Raw genomic sequence first — 10,725 nt, 5'->3', positions numbered from 1 at the left:
GGGGGAGCTCAGCCTCATCCACCTGTTCTGCCTGGTCTGGCAGACCCTGCCCCACCCTCCAGGCTTCCTCCAAGCCTCCTGCCCGTGCTCGGGAGCCGGGGAACCAGCGCAAGAGGAGGTAGGGTAGCCTCAGGATGCTTCTCTGGGAGGTCCTGGTTCTTAAATGGATCTCCTCTGCCCCCACATCAAAACCACCATTCCTCTCTCCCTAAAGAATCCCAGGAGCACTCAGAGGAACCACTCTATGCCCCTTCCCCCCTCCCCCTGTGCTCCTCATCTCTTCTCCCTTGTGGTGGCTCCCACAGCTCTGCCACTTGCTGGGTATGCCCAGGAGCTGGGCACTGTGGACTGAAGTTCCTCCACACACAGCTGCAGCTCAGAAGCCAATCTTGAGCCTGAGGCCACACAGCATGGGCGGCAGAGCTGGGGCTCAAACCCAGGCTGCTACTGCACAATCTGGGGACCACCAGGGAAAAGCCAGACAAGGAAGAAACAGAGGAACACAGTCCCCTCCTGTCTCAGGTACAAAGACACAGCTCAGGGACTCTCCTGAAAAGCCCGCCTATCCCCACGCCCACCCCTTCACGAGGCGCGCGCACTGTAGGGTGTTTCAGGGAGCCATACACTCAACCCGTATACCAGTCTAGTGAGGAAGGCATGGTGTTACTATTCTCCCATGCTGCAGGTGAGGAAACTGAGGCCCTGAGAGTGCAAGATGTGGCCTCAAGTCACGGTATGTGGCTGAACTGGGACTGTGACCAGGCATGACAAGACCTGGCCCTTCTGGTGCACCCGACAGGGGAACTAATATTTGCCCTGTGCCTCACTGTTTACAGAGCCTGGTCATTCACCTAAGCTCACTGATCTTCCCGACAACCAGAGAGCTGGGAAAATATTTTCAACAGCCAGTTTAGTTTGCAGATGAAGAAACAGAGGGACTTGCCCAAGGCCACACAGCAGTGAAGTGGGAGAGGAGGCTCAGACCTCAGTATGCCTGTGGCAGAGCCCCTGCATGGCACTTGAGGACATGTGTGAGCTGCCAGGGTTCAGCACAGGTTCATGACCTGGGGGGTCACCATGGATGCCTGGGGAGACAGTGTCAATGCTGGGGAAGGCCGTGCCCTGGCCCCCCACAGAAAGACAAGGGAGGTCAGGAGCTAGAGGGGGCGTCTGGGGCAGGCCCCTGGAGGAGCGACTGCACAGGGGTCAGCTGGGGGGAGGGCTCCAGCCACATTCTGTGTTTCTGGATTCCCCCCATTTTTAAATTTAAAAACCAGGGCAGGTGGCGCAGTGGATAAAGCGTCGACCTGGGAATGCTGAGGTTGCCGGTTCGAAATCCTGGGCTTGCCTGGTCAAGGCACATATGGGAGTTGATGCTTCCAGCTCCTCCCCACCTTCTCTGTCTCTCTCTCCTCTCTCTCTCTCCCTCTCTGTCTCTCTCTCTCCTCTCTCTAAAAAAAAAAAAAAAAAAAAAACAAAAAAAAAAACCAGGGCAAAAGTTATGGCTGAGAAGGAACGTACCTCTCTCCCTGTCAGGGTGGACGAGGAGTCCAGCCAGGGGTGTAAAAAGCTTCCACTTTAAAGTCAGACAAACCAGTATTCTGGCTCCACCACTTTCAGCTGTGTGACTCTGGGCAAGTGACTTAACTTCTCTGAGCTTCCATTTTCTTGTACATGAGGTATGAATAATAGCACAGCAGTTCTTCTCATCCCCACTGCACAACAGAATCACGTGGGGGAGAATTCGAAGGTCTGTATACCCATGCCCTGACCCTAGTCCCAGAGATTCTGACACCACTGTGCTTAGGAGTGGGGGGACATGGGGACTTTCACTGGGGAGACCCGTGTGCAGCAGGGCGGGCTCCCTCTGTTCTTGCATCTGAGCTGAGATACACGGTGGAGACTGTGTGGCCTGGGGAGGTGCCCAGGACATTCGCCCCCTTCCACCAGAGGGCCCATCTTTTTGTAAACCACATTCTCGATGCTGTCTCAGGAATAGTCACAAGGTCTAAAAGAGACATATATCTTTAGGAGAGCCAGACCATTGGGATGGCAGGGGTCAGCTGGTGACCCTGGTGGGGGCCTCACGACAAGCCCAAGGAATTATTGACTCAACCAACTGAGTGAACCTCAATGTCATCTTGCTCATTTACCGTGATTTGGTTTCCCTGACTCAGTTCTACAGCCTCTGCAACTTCTGTGCCCGACTGCTGAGAATCGTTCAGTAAATGGTGGCAAATGCTCAGACAGGACTATTCTGCAGACTGGGGGGACAGGCTGGAAATGGCAGTTGCAGAGCCGGGTGGCAAGGCGGAAAGTATGATAGAAACTAGGGAAGCCAACTCTGGAATGACGTGGGTGCTGTGCCTGATGCCGTGGGCCTGTGGCCAGGAACCGGAAAGTAATGGGGGGCGGGGCAAGGGAGCTAGAATGATTGCCGGGGCCGGGAAGCTTAGATGTTTAAAATTCTAATTGCCATTATCTTTGTATAATAAACAATAGTAATCATAATAAGTGAAGACACATTGAGACAAGGATGTCCTGTATTCTGTTTTGTTCATTGATGTTCTGCAAATGCTGAGCCCAGGGCCTGGGACACGGTAGTAGCTCAACTAATATTAATTGGATGAATGAATCACTCTTGTTGCTTTCAGACTTCTCTGATAGACTCGTGTTTTTGATCATGAATGGGACCTCTTGGCTCTGTCCTGAGCAGATAGATTAGCATGCTTTCCAAATGTTTACTTCTTTGATGAGAATACTGAGTTGGTCAAGGGTGAAGATGGAGCCCTGCACACACCACTGGAGGCCTTTCCTGGACCAGTGACCCCTCCGAGGGCTGTCCCAGGCCCCTCAGCCCTCTGAGCAGCACCAGGCTGCTCAGCCGTCTGAGCCGCTTCTGCTTCCAGGCACTTCTAAGAGGTATGTGGTCCATTCTACTCCAAGTTCAATGACCTCAAGAGAGAGGCCAGAAGCCGCCCTGGGGCTGCTGATCTGTTTCCACTCTGATAGCTGTGGCTCTTTGTCCCCGAAAGCATGGGCATACTTGCTTTCTTTGCTTTACATTCTGCTTTAAAAAAATTTTAAAAAAGCCCCAGGCCTTGGTGCGCTTAGTGTCCTGTGAGCTCCCCCTCCCCTCAGTGGCGGGGCAGGAGAACAGCCCCAGAGCAGAGCTCCAGGCCCAGCAGTGAAGTCCCAAGCAGAGGGCTGTGGAAAGGCTCTGGGTCCTGTCTATGAGGACAGCCCTGTCCCTTTCTACTGAGGCCCTACATGCCTCTAGACTAGAGTCTTTTACAAATGGCAAAGTAGAGCCTGCACTCCCTGCTGGACCACCTCCAGCGCTCCCCACTGCTGTTAGGCCCCCTTATAGGCCCTGCCAGAGCGGACCCCCTGGCCTCCTCCCAGAGCGGCACACCACACCGTCCTCACCTGCCGCCTCCAGCTCTGCCCATGACAGCCCGCCTCTCTGTCCTCTGGTTCTGGGCAGGCCTCTCTAGCTCCATCTCCGATTCTCTGCTGTTCAAACCAGGGGTACCTGGAGCTTGCACTTCCTGAGGCCTGGTGTGTGCTGGGCTTATATCATACTAACTAAAGGCTTTCGTGAGCGTGTTCTTGGTTAACCAATAGGGTCCTTGTCTCCGTGAACCAGGCCAGACAAGCCAACAAGTGCTTGATTGCCAAGTGTCCAGAGTTAGAGTGAAGCAAATGAGAGGGGGTTGTGGTGCTGGGTGCTGTGGAAGCCCTCCTGGAGGAGCGGCATTTCGGCTGCGGTGGGCTTGGTCCCAATGGCGGGGGCGGGGAGATGAGGGGGGGAATGGCGGGTGCGCAGGTGTGGAAGCCCTAGGGGAGGGAGGGGCTGCTTCCTGAGGAGCAGCAGGAGCTCTGAGGCGCTGGCCAAGGCCAGGCCACATGGAGCCTTGGAGGCCCAGAGACAACCTTGGGTATTATCGGGGCTTCAAGCCTGGGCGTGTTGGGACTGGGCAGAGTGAGACAGAGAGAGGTAGTAGGCACAGTGGCTGCTCAGCAAGGATTGGCAGTGCCCTGGACCAAGATGCTGGCAGTTTAGGTGGAGAGTGGAGGGGTTGCTTGCCTCATTTTGGAGCTGGCATCAACAGGACTTGGTGAGGGGTTAAAATTGGAGAGTGAGCAGCAGTATCCTGCTAAATGTGAAACAAATGACTGACTTCCCCAAAAGAAGAGCCCTGATTTGTAGCATCTGCCAATTCCTGAGGTGAAAATATTCCTTCCACAATAGATTTCAAGCCACTGACATGAAGTGCAGAGATGGGAAGAGATGTGTACATCTGGTTCTCAGTGCCTGAGCCGACTCCAGCCCCCACGAGGGGTGAGTGAGGAGGGAGGTGTCAAGAACCCCCGGCATTTTTCTGGTTTCAGCGGTGCAATGGATGACGAGGGGAGAATATAGGAGTGCGGGGGAATCAAGCATTGCCCTTCCACGGTGAGACGCCTGCAGACCTCTCCAGCTGGGTGCTGAGGCTGGGGTGTCAGTGTGGGGCTGTTGGCAGAGAGATGATGTTGAAAGCCTGCGGATGGGAGGTGGAGGAGGGGGGAAGAGAGGAGGCCAGGATGAAGCTGAGAGCAGTGGAGCCATCCCGACAGCGGGTGTCGGTGCTCACCACCCTGCCCTGTGAGGAGGCAGTCCTGCTCCTCCTCGGAGCCCCGCAGCGCTGAGTGGCTGCATCCGCACAGGGTGGTACTCCCCCCTCCTGGTTTGGACTCTGGAGCTGCCAGAACCACAGGCAGACCCCGTGAGGACCTTGCAAAGCAGCTTAGAGGCCCCACTGGCTCGGGGCGAAGGTGACAGGGCCGGGAGCCAAGCGAGGGAGGGAGAGGGCTAGGATTGCCGGCCAAGCACGGTGAGCTGGAGAGAACGCAGAGGTTGGAATAACAATGATCATCATGAGAGCTATGACTTATCACATCCTAACCAGATGCCAGGCCCGTGCTCAGCGCTTTGTGTAAGTTCATCTCACACCGCTCTCAGAGGCAGGTGGTGGTGTTAGCAGCTTACAGATGGGACAAGGAAGGGACAGAGAGTGGCTGAGCTAGTGTACTGGCAGCACCTCCTGCGGCCCAGTGGCGCGATTTTGCCTGACTCCTTCCCTAAAAGGAGACAGAGCCTCTTGTGAGTGGTTTTGGTTTCTCCAGAAATGGCACCTCGCTGGTCTCCCTTGATACTGCCCTGAGTTGAGACGACAGCTGACTTCTGGTTGGACACCGTCCGTGTTCTCTTCATCATCATCAGCAGCAGCAGCAGCATCACTGGCTCGATAGTAGAGTTGTTTCTTATCTGCATTTCCAAGTTTTCTGCCCTGACCGAATCCTGCTTGTCCGTCCTTAGAGAAGGGCAGTCCGAAGCTGGCACCGGGGCGCTGTGCTGAGTGCTGGGCGCGGAGATGGCCAGCCCAAGGGGATGTCTGTCTGAGCAGACAAGAGCCGTGCCTTGCTCACTGGGCTACAACCCGCAGGACCTGACAGTCCCCGGGGCCCTTGACAGGCTTCTTCTCTCCAGCATGCGGGGCAGCCGGCCATCTGCCCCCTGCAGGGCCGGGCACTGCCCGCAGGCACAGTCAGGTCCAGGCAGGGCCTTGGAGGCGCTATGTGTTTGGGGCCTGGGTGGAGGTGGAGGAGTGGCCTGGTGTCTGGGCCAGGAGAGAGGAGCTGCTGCGTGGCCTGCTGCATGAGCAGGTGCCCGGCTGTCCCCATCTCAGCACAGTTCCTGGACTACAGGCAACGACGCAAATGGTGGCATGCGGGGCCAAAATGTCACTGGGGTGGGCCTGGCTCCACTCTCCTCACCAGTCCTGCAGGCATGGGCTCGTCCACCTCTGGCAACCAGGGGTTCCAGACCTGAGGTGAGGCCACAGGGCGCCTTCCTCCTCTGGCACCCCTGACCTCTACCCTCCATGTGGTCAGGGTGGGCGGTCCCTGTCTCCCCAGCCAGGGGGCAGGACCCAATCTTCCCCTGCTTCTGAGCCCTTTTCATCCTATAGTCTCTGTGGCAGGGGTCGGGAACCTTTTAGGATGAGAGAGCCATGAACGCCACATATTTTAAAATGTAATTCCATGACAGCCATACAATATGTTTAACACTACATACAAGTAAATGTGTGCATTTTATGTAAGACCAACACTTTTAAAGTACAACAAGACTCTGAATTCTTTTTAATAATGTTGTTATGCTGTTGCTAACCAATGATGAATAAAATACTTCTTACCATTAATGCGACTTCTGGTGCTGCATGGTTTTGCTGATGGCTTTGTAGTCTGGTTGATACATGGTGAGGTTAAGCTTCATGCAGGCGTTGAGACTTCCATTTGTTAAACGTGATCATAGGTTGGTCTTAACATTCTTTAGATGTGAGAAAGACTGCTCACATGCATACGTAGAGCCAAACATTGTCAGTACAGCAATACTCACATGCTGCAGTGTGTGGTATGTGACGGGAAGTGCGTTCCAAGTTTTGACAATCAGCTGGTCAGCGGGTTGAAATTTTTTCATTTCTCCCCACTTGTGTTTGCTCGCCAACTCTGCTTGCTGTCGTGCAAGTCTTTCCAAATCTTCATTCAGTGACTTGAACTTATTCACCCACATATCTGAGGCCTTCAGGTCAGCAGCTTGTAGCTCAAAATCTCTGACGGAGACACTGGGGATTTAACTCAGGTCGGCGCTGTCCACTGCACACTTGTGTGGATGGGTGATGAACTTAAAAAGACAAGTGCACTCACGAAATTCTCCAAAGCGCGCTTTGAATGACTGCAGGAGATTAGATGTGAAGCCCGCTAGCTGCTGGAGATCAAGATGTTGAGCAGGGTCACTTGCTGTGCATGCATCTTTAAACTCCCCCAGTTTTTCAAAGTGTAGTAAACAACCTGTTTCAATGTTGGTGATGAAGAGTTCCAGCTTGTTTTCAAATGCAAACACTGCTTGTTGAAGGGATAAGACTGTATTTCCAACGCCTTGCATTTTCACATTGAGCTGGTTCAGATGTTCAGTCATGTCCACGAGATAGTGGAACTTCAGGAGCCACTCAGTGTTAGCTAATTCAGGATGCTCTACGTTTTTCATTTCAAGAAAAGTCCGGATTTCGCTCAGACAAGACGCGAAACGGCTGAGCACCTTCCCTCTTGACAACCAACGCACATTGCTGTGCAGAAGCAGACCAGGATAATTATCCCCAACTTCATCCAGCAGTGTTTTAAACTGGCGATCATTTAAAGCTCGGGCAACAATAAAGTTGACCACTTGAATGACCAGTGATGACACCTCACCAAGCTGCTCACCACACATCTGAGCACAAAGCGCCTCTGATGTAGGCTGCAGTGAAAACTTAGGATGGATCTCTTTTCATGTTCACGAAGAAGTGCTATGAATCCTCTGTTTTTCCCCACCATGCACGGAGCACCATCAGTACATACTGAAATAAGTTTATCCATCGGTAGTTTTTTTTCTCTAGCTAACTCAGTGAAAGACTTAAATAAATCCTCCCCTCTTGTTGTCTCTTTCATAGGCAAAACAGCAAGACTTTCCTCACGTAGTGTGTCACCGACAGCATACCTTGCAATCATGCTGAACTGGGATAAATGGCTTACGTCTGTTGACTCATCCAAAGCGAGAGAAAAGAATGGTGCTGCATTTATGTCCTTCACTTGTGTTGCCTCAATTTGATTTGCCATCATGATGGTACGATTGTGAACAGTTCTTGCCGACAGAGGCATGTCTTTTATTCGTTTGATTATCTTGTCTTTATTCGAAAAGTCGTCAAAAAGTTCATTGGCAACATCAAGCATGAGTGTTTTGGCATACTCCCCATCTGTGAATGGCTTTCCGTTTCTCACAATTGCTAAAGCACCAGCAAAGCTAGCCGAATTCCAGTCACTTTGTTGGGTCCAAACACGGAGTTGCTGCTGACTAGCTTGCACTCTGCACAGTAGCTCTTGACATGCTTTCTTCCTGCTATCCCCCGCCGGATATTTCAATGCAAATGTAGTATGGCGTGTGTCAAAGTGCCACTTTATATTTGACCATTTCATCGATGTAATTTTGTCATTGCATATTAGACACACTGCAGAACCTGCTCTCTACACAAAGGTGAATTCCTCTGTCCATTCCTGCTGAAAAGTACGATATTCCTCATTTTTTTTTCTTTTAGCCATCTTCATCAAAAGGGTTTCTGCAATTAGCTAGCTGACTACTTGATTAAAAGGAGGGAGGTTTACTTCCTGACCTCACAATGACGCGTGTACATTACGCATTATCCAATAAAAATTTGGTGTCCTGGAGGACAGCTGTGATTGGCTCCAGCCACCCGCAACCATGAACATGAGTGGTAGAAAATGAATGGATTGTAATACATGAGAATGTTTTATATAATTTTTTATCTTATTTTTATTAATTTTAATGCAGTGACATTGATAAATCAGGGTACTTATGTTCCGAGAAAACATCTCCAGATTTTGACATTTGATTATGCTGCATACCCCTCACCCAAAGTCAAGTTGTCTTTCGTCACCTTCTATCTGGTTTTCTTTGTGCCCCTCCCCTCCCCCACCCCCTCTCTCTCCTTCCTTGCCCCCTCCTCACCCCCCCACCCCACCCCCCGTTACCATCATATTCTTGTCCATGTCTCTGAGTCTCATTTTTATGTCCCATCTATGTATGGGTTCATATAGTTCTTAGTTTTTTCTTATTTACTTATTTCACTCTGTATAACGTTATCAAGGTCCATCCATGATATTGTAAATGATCCGATGTCATCATTTCTTATGGCTGAGTAGTATTCCATAGTGTATATGTGCCAAAGCTTTTTAATCCACTCGTCCTCTGACGGACACTTGGGCTGTTTCCAGATCTTCGCTATTGTGAACAATGCTGCCATAAACATGGGGGTGCATTTCTCCTTCTGGAACAGTTCTATGGTGTTCTTGGGGTATATTCCTAAAAGTGGAATAGCTGGGTCAAAAGGCAGTTCGATTTTCAATTTTTTGAGGAATCTCCATACTGTTTTCCACAGAGGCTGCACCAGTCTGCATTCCCACCAGCAGTGCAGGAGGGTTCCCTTTTCTCCACATCCTCGCCTGCACTTATTCTGTGTTGTTTTGTTGATAAGCGCCATTCTGACTAGTATGAGGTGATATCTCATTGTGGTTTTAATTTGCATTTCTCTAATGATTACTGATGTTGAGCGTTTTTTCATATGCCTATTGGCCATGTGTATGTCCTCTTTGGAGAAGTGTCTATTCATTTCTTTTGCCCATTTTTTGATTGGATTATTTGTCTTTCTGGTGTTGAGATTTACAAGTTCTTTATAAATTTTGGTTATTAACCCCTTATCAGATGTACTGTCAAATATGTTCTCCCATTGTGTAGTTTGTCTTTTTATTCTGTTCTTATTGTCTCTGGCTGTGCAAAAGCTTTTTAGTTTGATATAGTCCCAAATTGTTTATCCTGTCTTTTATTTCACTTGCCCATGGAGATAAATCAGCAAATATATCACTGCGAGTAATGTCAGAGAGCTTACTGCTTATGTTTTCTTCTAAGATGCTTATGGTTTCACGGCTTACATTTAAGTCTTTTATCCACTTTGAGTTTATTTTTATGAATGGTGTAAGTTGGTGGTCTAGTTTCATTTTTTTGCAGGTAGCTGTCCAATTTTCCCAAAACCATTTATTAAAGAGGCTGTCTTTACTCCATTGTATTTCCTTATCTCCTTTGTCAAATGTCAGTTGTCCATAGAACTGTGGGTTTATTTCTGGGTTCTCCATTATGTTCTGTTGATCTATGTGCCTGTTCTTATGCCAGTACCAGGCTGTTTTGAGTACAATGGCCTTGTAGTATAGCTTAATATCAGGAAGTGTGATACCTCCCCCTTTATTCTTCCTTTTTAAGATTGCTGAGGCTATTCGTGTTCTCTTTTGGTTCCATATAAATTTTTGGAATATGTGATCTATATCTTTAAAGTATGTCATTGGTATTTTAATTGGTATTGCATTGAATTTATAAATTGCTTTGGGTAATATAGACATTTTAATGATGTTTATTCTTCCTAACCATGAGCACGGTATATGCTTCCACTTGTTTGTATCTTCCTTGATTTCTTTTATCAGTGTTTTATAATTTTCCAAGTATAAGTCTTTAGTCTCCTTGGTTAAATGTACTCCTAGGTACTTTATTTTTTTGGTTGTAATAGTGAAGGGGATTGTTTCCTTAATTTCTCTTTCTGACTGTTCATTGTTGGTGTATAAAAATGCCTCTGATTTCTGAGTATTAATTTTATATCCTGCCACCTTGCTGAATTCATTTATCAGGTCCAGTAGTTTTTTGACTGAGACTTTAGGGTTTTCTATATACAATATCATATCATCTGCAAATAATGATAGCTTTACTTCTTTTCCAACTTCAATGCCTTTTATTTCTTCTTCTTGTCTGATTGCTGTGGCTAGGACTTCCAGGACTATGTTGAATAAGAGTGGTGAAAGGGGGCACCCCTGCCTTGTTCCTGATCTTAAGGGGATTGCTTTTAATTTTTGCCCATTGAGTATGATGTTGGCTGTGGGTTTGTTATAGATGGCTTTTATCATGTTGAGGTATGTTCCCTGTATTCCCACTTTGTTGAGAGTTTTGATCATGAATGGGTGCTGGATTTTATCAAATGCTTTCTCTGCATCTATTGAAATTATCATGTGGTTTTTCTCCTTCCTTTT

The 10,725-nt window shown here is 49.1% G+C and overlaps 1 long non-coding RNA gene across 1 annotated transcript; it reads left to right on the top strand.

Annotated features, from left to right (window-relative positions):
- Window positions 1-2,546: 2,546 nt before the first annotated feature.
- Window positions 2,547-5,345, top strand: LOC136381048 (uncharacterized). The gene is made up of 3 exons (XR_010747013.1): window positions 2,547-2,922; window positions 4,256-4,345; window positions 5,170-5,345. It is a non-coding gene; the product is annotated as an uncharacterized lncRNA (long non-coding RNA).
- The last annotated feature ends 5,380 nt before the right edge of the window (window positions 5,346-10,725 follow it).

The sequence above is a fragment of the Saccopteryx leptura genome, chromosome 9, assembly GCF_036850995.1.
Source record: "Saccopteryx leptura isolate mSacLep1 chromosome 9, mSacLep1_pri_phased_curated, whole genome shotgun sequence".
NCBI classification, from domain to species: Eukaryota; Metazoa; Chordata; class Mammalia; order Chiroptera; family Emballonuridae; genus Saccopteryx; species Saccopteryx leptura.
Note: the sequence above shows the minus strand (reverse complement) of the source record. Positions and strands in the feature narration are given on the sequence as shown.